Source organism: Cricetulus griseus, chromosome 2 (assembly GCF_003668045.3).
Source record: "Cricetulus griseus strain 17A/GY chromosome 2, alternate assembly CriGri-PICRH-1.0, whole genome shotgun sequence".
NCBI lineage: Eukaryota > Metazoa > Chordata > Mammalia > Rodentia > Cricetidae > Cricetulus > Cricetulus griseus.
This window is the reverse complement of record NC_048595.1, coordinates 320,954,974-320,966,173: the sequence shown is the minus strand read 5'-3', so window position 1 is coordinate 320,966,173 and position 11,200 is coordinate 320,954,974. Positions and strand designations below refer to the sequence as shown.

General features: G+C 43.8%; 1 pseudogene; it reads right to left on the bottom strand.

Moving 5' to 3' along the window:
• Positions 1–1,751: 1,751 nt before the first annotated feature.
• LOC100750474 lies at positions 1,752–3,128 on the bottom strand (annotated as a pseudogene).
• Between the last annotated feature and the right edge of the window lie 8,072 nt (positions 3,129–11,200).

The window sequence follows — 11,200 nt, the reverse complement described above, 5'->3', positions numbered from 1 at the left end:
AGTTTTTTTGTGTGTGTATGAGTGTGTGTGTGTGTGTGTGTGTGTGTGTGTGTGTGTATGTGTGTGTGTGTGTGTGTGTGTATCCATAGAGTGTGTCAGATTCCCTGGAGCTGGAGATGAAGGTATTTGTGAGGTTCCTGATGTGGGTGTTGGGGCCCAGAGTCTGTTTCTCTGTAAGAGCAGAAAACAATGTTAAATTCTGAGCCATCTCTTCAATCTCCAACCCTACAAATCTCTCTCTCTCTCTCTCTCTCTCTCTCTCTCTCTCTCTCTCACACACACACACACACACACACATATTCACACACATATTTTTAATTTCTAGTAGTTGGTATTTTGAGTCTTTGTGGAAAAGTTTTCTACAATTCTTCTAGTTATTTCTCTCCATAGGTTGCTGTATCCTTGCCCCATTTCCATGAGTGGGCCTGACTGGGGTAGCAAGGGAATGAAGAAATGTCAGACACACAGACATACAGAAAAGGTAGGATCAGGTGGACAAGGCTTGCTGATGGAGAAACTGGAAGGTCCCGGAATCTCAGTATGTTTAGATTATACAGTTGAGCACAGAGGAGAGGTTATTATATACAGCCAAATCAAGCAAGGGTTTATTGCATACAGCTGAATAAGGAGGCAGGTTTGGCTAATCTTTGTAGGAACAGTCTTTGTAGGGGAGCAATCTTCAGTCTCTAAATCTAGGGGTGGGAGGGAGGTTGATAGACGTTTTCTGCACACACTGTCAACATCTGCTTATGGACCAAAGGGAAGATTTAGACATTTCCCCCCTGGATCTGATGCTAAGGTCCTTGACACAGCTGTGGCCATGTTAACAACACACATTCACTCAGGACTTCACACACCCAGGGTTTCCTCTGCTCGCCACAATAGATACTGTAGCATTTTGATCTCCTATCTGCAATATGAACATACCTGTTTCTTGGTGATCTCTTAATGTCTGTATTCATTTCCTATTTATTTGATAACTGAAGCAATTGTATCTTTTAACATGTGTAAATGTAAGCTGACTCAAATTCTCATAGAAGTTGAGAAATATGTTTAATTATTATCATAGTGTATAACATTTGTAGAATAAAGTAGCACTATCTTTTCTTATTATTGTTCTGCTGACTACATTTAGGGAAAGAATGGACCCTAACTAAGTGTAATCAGACTCTCATGGTGGTTATGTGCATCTGCAACCTCTGCCTTTCTACTCCACATATTGGCTCATAGAAATGAGAGAACCATTGTTTTTTGTGAGTAGAATAAGACTCCAGTGATGTGGTACTGGCTCACAGCATCTAAGGAGCAAAGGAATAGATAGAGAAAAAAGACATTGACTTGGACCCTTGTTGACTGCTGTCAGGATTTGTCAAATCCAGATGTTTACATTATCAAGCAGGTAACTGAAAGATATGCCCATGTCCAGGTTATTGGAGTTATTGGAATGTGAAATATCACCCACAGGCTCAAATGTTTGAACACTTGGTCGCCAGCTGGTTTGGAAGGCTGCAGAAAAATGTGGAGGTTGAGCCTTAAGTCAATGTCAGATGAATGTCAGATGTCTTCCTCAGCCACTTTTTGCCTCAATTTTTAAAAGATATTTTATCTTTGTGTGTGTGTGTGTGTGTGTGTGTGTGTGTGTGTGTGTGTGTGTGTGTGTGTGTGTGTGTGTTTCCAGCTTACAACCATTTTATACAGAGTCACAGTGTCAGAACTAGTAGAAAACAAGGTGGGAAGGGTTAGGGTGGAGCTTCAGCTCAGGAGGTGTCCATTGTTTCTCCTTTGAGCTCGTTGAAGAGGAAGGCATCTTGGTATTCCTTCATGTACTGTGTGGAGCGGGATTCGTCCAGGAAGAGGGAGTATACACGTTTGATGTCGTTTACCTGCACCTCTGTGCCCTATCGTTTCCGTCACACCAGACTGGCTGCTGTGATGAGCTGGATGGCGTAGCGCAGGGAGGTCTCTAGCCCAGTGCGGGTCAGCCCTGTGTAGGTGTCCTCACTCATCTCCACATCTTCCTCCTCTCAGCGGATACGTGGAATCTGCTTAGTGTCCTTCTCACTGTAGGGTGATGTTGACACCATGAGCAAGCGGTCTAGAAGGTCAATGGGGATGCCATGAGGACTTTGGTAGCTGGTGCCTCGGATCCGGGTGATGCCCTCGGTTGGTGGCCATAATGAGGACTGGGGCCATGTCACTCTCCAGGGCCTGGTTGAAGAAAGAGAAACTCTCAGTATCCAGCATGTGTACCTCATCGATGAACAGCACCCCAGGGATGATCTCTGCCTTGCCCTCCTCCCTCCACTCAGCCACTTTGGCATTCTCGGACTTCTGACTTGATCTCCCCTGTGTTTCCGGAGAAGAAGGCCAAGAAGCCCTGAGTGCAGGAGTTGATGACGTCAATCTCATGGAGGAACACCATGTGCACCACCTCCTTGCGTTTCTGCAGCTCCCCGTCAGGGCACTGCACAAACTTGGTCTGGGAGCCCATGGCATCATAGTCGCGAGTGCATGTGAAGGAGCGGCCCAGCTTGGAAATCTTGCCAGTGGCCTTGTCAATAGTGATCTCATCCCCGGCTTGGACCTTGTCCTTGGTCAGAGACTCGATCATCTTGGTGCCCAGGTCATAGATGGTCTCCATCTCCGTAGTCTTGAGGGTTAGTTTGCCCACCTTGGATCCCGTGCCTGTGACTGGCCGGTCAATCTGGATCTCCACCACCTTGCCTTCAATGATCTCTGTCTCCTCCTTGATACGGACACCGATTGAATGGCGGAAGCCTCAGTCTTGCTCATCTCCAGAGAAAAGATCTCACTTCCTGTGATGGCTGTGAAGGGTGTGTCGGGGCCCAGTGCCTGAGCCATGCCATGGCGGTGGCGGTCTTCCCAGTGCCTGGCTGTCCAGCAATGAGGACAGCCCGCCCTGCAATCTTCCCTTTTCGGATCATCTCCAACACCACGTCAGCTGCAGGCGGGGCAGCAACCTGCCCCACCATGCCCTGGGAAGCCTGTCTTGGTTCCAAGGCATCATCCAGTCCCAGACTCCGGATTTGGGAGTGAGCACCAATTCGCTAGATTCTTGTCACATCCCGGATCTCAGGGACTTTTGTGGTGGCAGCCACAGTTGCCATGATGCCCACCTCTTTGTGTGTTTTGCCTGTATGTAGGTATGCAAGTGCACCTGTGTATGTTTGGTGCCCACAGAGGCCAGAAGAAGCCATAAGATCTCTTAGAGCTACAGAGCTATGTAACCGTAAATCTTTCCGCCAAGCCGCCTGAGCCCTGCCACCACATAGGTGCCCAAAATAACACAAAGAGATTAATATTAGGTACTATGCTGCTGGCTAATGACTAGGATTTCTTATTTGCTAGCTCAGTCTTAATTATCAACCATAAATACTAATCTATATATTTTATAATAACTTACCTTATAGGATGCCAGCAGCAGGCCTTTTCTCTTGCTAGGATCACATGGTGGCTCCACAGAGAAGAGAGGAGGAGGAAGAGAGTAATTTTCTGCTTGTCCCTGCTTATATTCTGAGTCTATCTGCTATATCACTTCCTGCCTGGATTACAAGACTTCTCTTTACTACATTTCCCAGAATCCTCCTAGAATCCTAGTCCTGCCTAACTTGCTTCCCTATTGACCAACAGTACTTTATTTATCAACCAATAAGACAAACATATGCATAGAAGGACTCCCCCATCAGAGCTGGAGTTATAGGCAGTCGTAAGTCATCATGTAGATGCTGGGGACACAACCCAGGTCCTCTACAAGAGCTCTATCAAGTGCTCTTAAATGCTGAGTTCTCTCTCTCACCAGCTAGAGCCTTCCTTTTAACAAGCATATGGGAAAGAAAGAAACTCAGATAAAAATAAAACTAGGGTTCAAGTCCACATCTGTGAACTATTAAGACTCAGTCCTCTACCTGGAAGGGCTTTGCTCTTAGTTATAGTTTTGAGAACCCAAATGGCCCCCTCAGGTCTATCTGTGAAACATGAGCAGAGCAGTGAGGGCAAGCATGAAGCCAGGCAGTTCTAGGCCCATAGTCACCATTTGTATTGGTTGTTAGTCTCTGTTCATCTCATAATCTAAAAGGCTCTTCCAGCATTTTCCGCATTTCTTCTCACAATCTTTTGTTCACTGACTCTGATCTCTTATGTCCAGTAATTTTTCCTGTCTTCATGTTCTGTCCCTTCATCTGGGTGCCACTTTTATTTATTTATTTATTTATTTATTTATTTATTTATTTATTTTGTTATTGTGTTGTTCTTTAGTTTCAGAACTTGTACTTCTCCATTTAGTAGATTCAGTTATGTCTTTAACAGCAATCTGGGGAAAAGATGTCCACATTCCTTGGAGCCTCTATAAATCAGTCACTACAAAATGGAAAAATTGTGGGGTTGAGTGAGGCAACACTTTTGATGTTCTTTGAGCCAGTTGGGAGTTAATGCAAGAGTCTGGGGATGGGCAATTTGTCTGTTAAGGTAACCCTTCCCTGATTTGGAACAATTAACAAAGGCAGGTACTCTCTTCATGTGACTCAGGGGATATAGAGAGACGTGACTTATGATTTATCTGACTGCCTTTTTTTTCAGTCTAACTGAAAAAGAAAACAGAGATTAGCAAATTAAAATGAAAGACATCTCCTGTGAGATCAGCAAATTTGTTCTCTGCAAAGCTAACCCAGAGGAAAACCCGATGCTATCAGCAACTTCTCATTCTTAACTTTCTCTGGTTTCAGTATCATTTTTTACAAAGTTAATTAGATCTTGGAGTAAGCTGGGAATTGCTTTTGGTCTACGGAAATGCAATATAAAGTTGGATGAACAAAACAGGGCCTGCTTTTTTATGCATGCAAAACAGGCAAGGAGGCCAGAACTATTCCAGCGGCCCCATGTTACTGTCTTTTTTGCTCCCTCATCCTCAATGCATGCCCTCTGGAACCAAGGATGCCTCATTGCAGCGAGGTGACAGCTGGAACAATAGCCCTTTCTTCCATCATTGAAGATAACTGGATGACAGATGGGAAATGGCTACAGACATCTTCAAGCCATTAAAACAATCACATTATTTGGAGAACCTGTGACTGAAACATTTGCCAACAATTTGAACATTAATCTCAGTCGCTGCATTATCTGTAAGGATGGTTTAAGTTATGGCTCTGGAGCAGGTTGGGGTGCAGAGTCTGTCACTGACAAGGGACCCAGACTGGCTCTTAGGTGGGTAGGTAGTAGCATCTGCTGCCAACCCTGTGGCTGTCAGAGTCTCAAGTTTGTGGCTGCATCATAGAAACATGTCTCTATGTCACCTTCCTTCTCTATGTCCTCAAACACCCTTATAATAAGGATCCATGTGATTATGTTTTCAAGCCCCATTTATTCCCATCCTCTGCTATCTGAAGCACACTTACTGCACTCCTGCTGTATAACCAATACTTGCAATATTGCTAATACCCTAAATGAGAGGACCCAAGCATGCCTTCATAGAGTCACTGTTAAGCAATTTGTCTCTTGAGTTACCTTGATTGGCATTTATAGTGCATCTCTTTCTTGTTGACAGTCCTAAAGCTAATTGTTTTTTCTTACAAACATTGAAAAATAATTATACAAATCTTATTGATGTCCAATAACCCTAAATTTAATCTTCTCTGATACGTTACAGACATCAGGGGTCAAAGTTCCTCTGACTTGATTTCTTTTTTTTTTTTTTTTGGTTTTTTGAGACAGGGTTTCTCTGTGTAGCTTTGGAGCCTATCCAGGCACTTGCTCTGGAGACCAGGCTGGCCTTGAACTCACAGAGATCTGCCTGCCTCTGCCTCCCGAGTGCTGGGATTAAAGGCGTGTACCACCAACACCTGGCCTGATTTTTTTTATTCTATTTTCCCCTGTAAGTTATTTCCTCCCATATATATGGCTCATGGTGTAATGAGCCTCATGCAATTAATGTTCTCATTTTTGGCATACAGTTCTATAAATATATAAGAATCATTTATAGTTATGCATTCCAGCACATTCCTGGCACTTCAAATATTCCTATATGCCCTTTCTAATTAATCTTTTCCCTCCACCTAGTATCCAAAGCCCACTGACCTGATTCTACTTCATCAAGAGGAAACGCTTCATCTGCTTTAGCAACGTTGTGAAAATGGGATCACACACGGAGACACTGTGCTTGCTTCTTTCTCTAAAAGCCTTTGGGGTTTGTCTGTGCACTGTCTGTACAATAGTTTGTTCCCTTCTTTTGCTGAGCCATATTTCTTGGTATGTGTGGACTACAGTTTATTTCTCAGTTTGTATATTCACATGGGTTGCTTCTAATTCATGACTAGGCTACAAACACTCAGAAATAGTTTAATTTCTTTTTCATGAATTTCTAGGAATTCCTGTTTCTTAACTGTCTTCACCTCCCTCATGTACATCTCTCTGTTTGCCAGAGTCACACTGTTTTGACTGTAGTTGCTTTATAGAAAGACTTGATATTAGATAGTCATGCTCCTCTACCTTTTTAAATTTTCTTTTGCCAAGTGTTTGACTACTTCAGGTTCCCTGTCTCTGTCTGTCTCTCTCCTTCCTTCCTCCCTCCCTTCCTTCCTTTCTTTGAGAAGACAGCTTTATTTGGAACATCTGAAACACATGCCAGAGAGGTCAGGGAAAGAGGTCAAAGGTGGGGAGGCCAAACCTTGTGGAATCAGGGGGAGATGTGTGATGGGGACATTACAGGGATTCTTATTCATGCAGGGAGATGCATATGGGATAAGGTTGTTGGCACATGGGTGGTGCTATTATAGTATCTCCTGGGCATAGATTTGCAGCAGGCACAGCAGATGCAATTTGCAGCTGGAGCCACAGCCACACTGTACGCAGGAGTAAGGCCCTACTGGCACTTGTGAATAGTAGCAGGTGGCACAGCAGGTTGCAACTGCCACTGAAGCTCTTGCCACACTTCAGGCACTCCTGAGGTGCTTCCATCTCTTGTCCTGTCCTGCTGTGTGTGACCAGGTAGCACTGCAGATTGGGTTGCTTGCCAATGCAGCTACAGAAGTGGTGGGCAAAGTTGGAGATGGCTGTGGCAGAAGGGGTAACCATAGGAATCACAGGAATGTGGATGCGTTGTTGTTGGATGGCTTGTTGGCTATTCTGGCTGAAACCCCCATTGCTTGAGCAGCATTTGCAGCTCCACTCCCACCCCTACTCCCCTGGATTAGCAGGTGGTGGGCCTGGTCTTGCATTTGGTAGAAGCTTTTGTTACATTGGGCACAATGGTAAGGTTGCTGGTCACTGTATGTCAACAGATGGCTAGTGAGGCCGGTGTGCCTCCCCAAGAGTTTGCTGCACTAAGGACAGGCATGGGCTTCTCACCTGTTGGCACCTGCTGGTGCTGTCTAGATGGGAACTTTGGATGAAGTAGCCCTCCACAAGCCTGCCAGGAAAGCGGTCGTTCACTAGTGTGGACTCAGCTGTGGACTCATCAGTTGTTTGTTGCATCAATAGCCCTTGCCATAGTTACAGAACACATAAGGCTTACTTTCCTGGAGAGAGCTAAGGCTGCCAGGGTCTAGTGGTCCTTGCACAGATGCACAGGTGACGCTTTAAGATGGAATGCTGTTGGAAGGTCTGTCCTCAGTGGGAGCAGAGGACAAATGCCATCTCTGGTTCTTCCATCTTGTCTTCTGGATCTAGCATTGGATTTTGTTCCTAGGCATGTGCTAGCAGGTGTTTCATGAGATTGGAATGACACTGGAGCCCCTGATCACAGTCAGTGCATTGGAAGGTTAGCTCAGAGGACAGCATTAGCAAGCACTTTGCCACGTGTGAGCTCTGGTCCAAGCAGTGGCTGCAGAGATGACAGGTGTGTGGCTGCTCATCTGTGTGTGTGCACATGTACAACTTGAAGATGGAGCCGAATGCAATGGTCTTCCTGCACCACACACAGCAGAAGGAATAAGAGCCTAGGGGAGATCATAGCTGTCCCTTAGGTGGGACAGCTGGGAGAAGCTCTCTCCACACTCTGCATGAATGAACTGTGACTCTGCCTCAGCCTCTGGGGCTATTCTGACCTCCACAGCTTTATTGCCCTAGTGTCTGGGTGAGAAGAGGCTCTACTGAGACTCCAGGACTCTCTGTATAGGACTCTGCTGAGATGATGATAGGCCAAGTAGTCACTTTTGGCTCTTCAACTTTAAGACCTCTTTTTCTGGCATTCTGCTCCCAAATCCAAGGTGGTTTGCATATCAAGCCTTCTCCGAGATATCTGCAAAGGTAAGGGACTTCAATACAACCATCAGCTCTTGGTTTCTGGAATTCTCCTCTATAGATAGCTTCTACTGGAAAGTTCTTTCCAAGTTTACCCAGTGGCTAAAATAAATACATGTGGAACTTGTTCTGTCTCTACAGCTGTTGAGATGATATAGCCATCTCTGATTGCCTGATGATTTGGGGATTGTTACATTTATTGAGGTTTGCAGATTGGACCACTCTGTGTGATTCTGGGATATGTCTCACAGGGGGATGATACACTATATCCCTACAAAGCTAGTTCTGTCAGTTAGGGATTTTTTTGCATTTATGCAACAGTTTCATGAGGGTATTGCTCTGTAGTTTTCTTATAGTACCCAAAAATCTGATAATAATAATAATAATAATATGTTTAGCATAAGAATAATGTGGGGGTTTTCTTCTTTATATTATTGATTCTATTTACTTCTGAAGTTTATATATAATTATATATAACTCGACTTGCTAAAAATCCACTTTCTTTTCCAGTTTGTATTTCCCTGATCATTTTCCACATTTTTTTTCTTTAAGGCTGATTTTGAATCAACTAAACACAAAGGGGCTCCTTGCTTCAAATGTTTGTTCCCTCTTTCCTCGTCTTTCCCCCTCTTATCCTCCTCACCCCATCAGTGCCAGTTTCTCCCTCTTTCCCTCTTTGCAGAAACATAAATCAGTCAAATGATCTTTCATCTCAGCAGAGTTTGTTTTCAAACTGATATCATCTTTTAGAATTATTCAGAAAGGAAGAGATTTTTTGTTTTGTTTTGTTGCTGAGTCTTTTTTTTTTTGATGATGATGATAAAGGTTCCATAGGAAATAATTTTCATGAAAGAAATAAATCCCTAGCCAGGTGGTAGAAGTGCATGCCTTTAATCCCAGCACTTGGGAGGCAGAGGCAGGTCTATGAGTTTGAAGCCAGCCTGGTCTACAGAGTGAATTCTAGAGAGCCAGGACTGTTACAGAGAAACTATATCTCGAAAAACAAAACAAAAACAAAATAAAACAAAAACCTTAAAAAAAAGAAGAAAGAAAAGAAAAAGAAAAAATCCCATTTTAAAAATCATTTTTGTGATGTTGCTAAGACAGCAAAGTCAGCTCATGGATGTCTATCCCAGTTGGCTCACTGAAGGATGACAGGGTCCTCTTCTTAATAGCCACTCCATCAACTGTGATTATGTGCCTTCTCTGATACCCAATAGCAAGGGTTTGCTGACTCAGATGGAGAGTTTCTGTGCTGTTATCATCTCCTACATACAATTGTAAATGAGTTCACATTTTAGAAAGTCAACTTTTGTCTGAACTTCTCTTTTGTCTTTTCTGAAGTTAAAAGCAGAAACCTCCTAAGTTATAGTTGTGAAGTTTCTAATGTTGGCTTCATTGCCTGTACTCGACACAAGCTTACACCAAACCAAACCAAGATGACTTTTTCCTCAGATACCCCCCACATGGATTCTGACCTCTCTTGGATGGAGGTCCTGGAACTCAATGAGGAGGCAGAAATGAACTGGATTCTTCCTAATTTCTGTCTACCATTTCTTCCGCCATAGTCTACTTCTGCTCCTACTGTGTGGCACCATTATTTTTTCTTTAGGATCCTAAACAACTAAAGGGGGGTTGAGTTTGAAGGCCAGATGATCTCAAGACATAACCTATGTCTGTACTTCCTCCAGCTTTGCTGTAAGGTTAGGTGAGAGTCAGGGCATCCAGGTAATTTCAACATAGAAGAAAATGTTTCAATAGATGATTTCCTGAGCAGATAACACAAGGAGTCTGCAAGGTCACAGTTAGACAATGCTTTAATCGACTCTGCCCAGGTGTGGAGGTAAAAAAGAAAAAAAAATAATGGTGTTGCATCAAGATGTGGTGGCATCCATTGCTGTGTTTGCTCCTTTTATCCCCAAATCATCCCTTGTTGGGCTGCCAAGTCCAGAAGTACCGGATATGTAGATACGAAACCAGAGAGCCAACCACAGGCACTGTGGAGAATGATTTTAATATGGAACCTCCCCCACCCATGCAATGGGGCAGCCACAACAAAGGGTCTGTGAACAATGCCAATTGTGCTGACTTCTTAGCCCACAGATATGTGGTCCCTCAGATGCATGTCAACAAAGGGATGAATTGAACTTGGTATTGGCAAACAAGCCTGCATTGTCTTCCCTCTTCCAAAAATATTCTCCAAACTGTCCAAAGTTCTAAGCACTAGGGTATAAACCCTGCATGGCAAGTCAGTAGATAAATACCAATCCCCACAACATCTAGACTTACCCAGTCTTTGATCTGAACATTACCCAAACAGGCAACATTTAAACCTTTAACACAAATAATTTTCATCCAACAAAGATCTTGCCAGCAAGGGGAGTCTAGAGGTCTGCTCTGGGAGGCGTGTGGAATGTCTGACAGATTACTCAGCTGAGTGCCACAAGAGTGGGCCAATTTTCTTTTTCCTTCCTTACCATTTAGCTGATGTAATTACACACTTGTGTGATGACAGTCTGTTATTTACCATGAGATAATAGGGTGGCCCAAGCAACAGGGGCACAGTGACTGCAAGTGCACATATCGCTGAGTTTAATGGATACATAACCTTGGAAATTATAAAGGGTCAGAATTGCATGATAAGATTACTTATCTCAGGTTTGGGCATCCAAGAGTAGCAGGGCCACAGGGTACTTTGCCTTTCCAATCTGTTTTGGAGGAAAACACTGTAGTCCTGGAGAAATGCACTAAGAATGTTCCTTATACTTTTATTTTTTTCTTTATGGGGTACAGGGTTTCCAACTCTGGGCACTGTACTCCCAAGCAGTATTCCTGGTCCTCCTTATTTTGAGACAAGGAGCTAGGTGGTAGTTGTGCATGTCTTTAATCCCAGCACTTGGGAGGCAGACACAAGCAGATCTCTATGAGTTCTAGGCCAGCCTGGTCT